Source organism: Heliangelus exortis, chromosome 11 (assembly GCF_036169615.1).
Source record: "Heliangelus exortis chromosome 11, bHelExo1.hap1, whole genome shotgun sequence".
Classification (NCBI taxonomy): Eukaryota; Metazoa; Chordata; class Aves; order Apodiformes; family Trochilidae; genus Heliangelus; species Heliangelus exortis.
This window is the reverse complement of record NC_092432.1, coordinates 1,185,359-1,186,090: the sequence shown is the minus strand read 5'-3', so window position 1 is coordinate 1,186,090 and position 732 is coordinate 1,185,359. Positions and strand designations below refer to the sequence as shown.

The following is a 732-nucleotide window of genomic DNA, read 5'->3' as shown; positions in this document are numbered from 1 at the left end:
CCAGAGCCCCTTTTGGGGTCACCTCCCTCACCTGCTCCAGGGGGATGACAAGGAGGGACCTTAAATCCCCCCCAGGGATCAAGGTCCCACACAGGGACCTTAAATCCAACCTCTTGGGAACCTCTTCCCGTGTCCCTCACAGTGAAGAATTTTTCCCCTACCACCCAACCCCAATCCGCCCTTTTTCAGCTTAAAACTTATCCCACCCTCTCTGATGAAAAGAAATAACGGGACAGAGCCGGTGACACAGCTTTCCCCCCCCCTCAGCTCCCAGACACCTTCCTCCAGCTTCACTCCTCTGCCGACAGGAGCGCTCTTTCCCTCCCAGTACGGCCTCACTGGTTTTACTGGTCACCTGCCACCCCCGGGGGACAGACACACAGACACGCAGCAGGTGCCAGGCGGGTGAACCAAGAGTTAAAACCCATCCTTTCCCCTCTCCCCCCCCTCTCCTTGGCTCCCTGCCCCCCTCCCCTCCATGTCCCCCCCGGGGGCGGTGGCTGCTGCTCCGTCACGGCGGTGACATCACCGCCCCGCCACCCCCGCTCCGCCGCTTCCCTTCCCTTCCCCGCTCCTCTCCCGGCCAATAAACACCCCCCCTTACCCTTAGCAACCTCCTCCTATTCCCTCTCTTCCTCTTTTTTTTATTTTTTTTTATCCCCTTCCCCGTATTAGTATTATTTTTTTCCCCCCCCCTCCGCGCATCCCCGGAGCTCCCGCGTCCCTTCCGCC

The 732-nt window shown here is 59.7% G+C and overlaps 1 protein-coding gene across 1 annotated transcript in view; it reads left to right on the top strand.

The window, feature by feature from the left end:
- Positions 1 to 653: 653 nt before the first annotated feature.
- CORO2B (coronin 2B) overlaps positions 654 to 732 on the top strand; it is a 22,523-nt gene continuing 22,444 nt past the window's right edge. Inside the window, exon 1 of the mRNA XM_071755300.1 lies at positions 654 to 732. This exon is cut by the window's right edge and continues 24 nt beyond it. The gene's annotated coding sequence lies outside the window, so the exon portion shown is untranslated.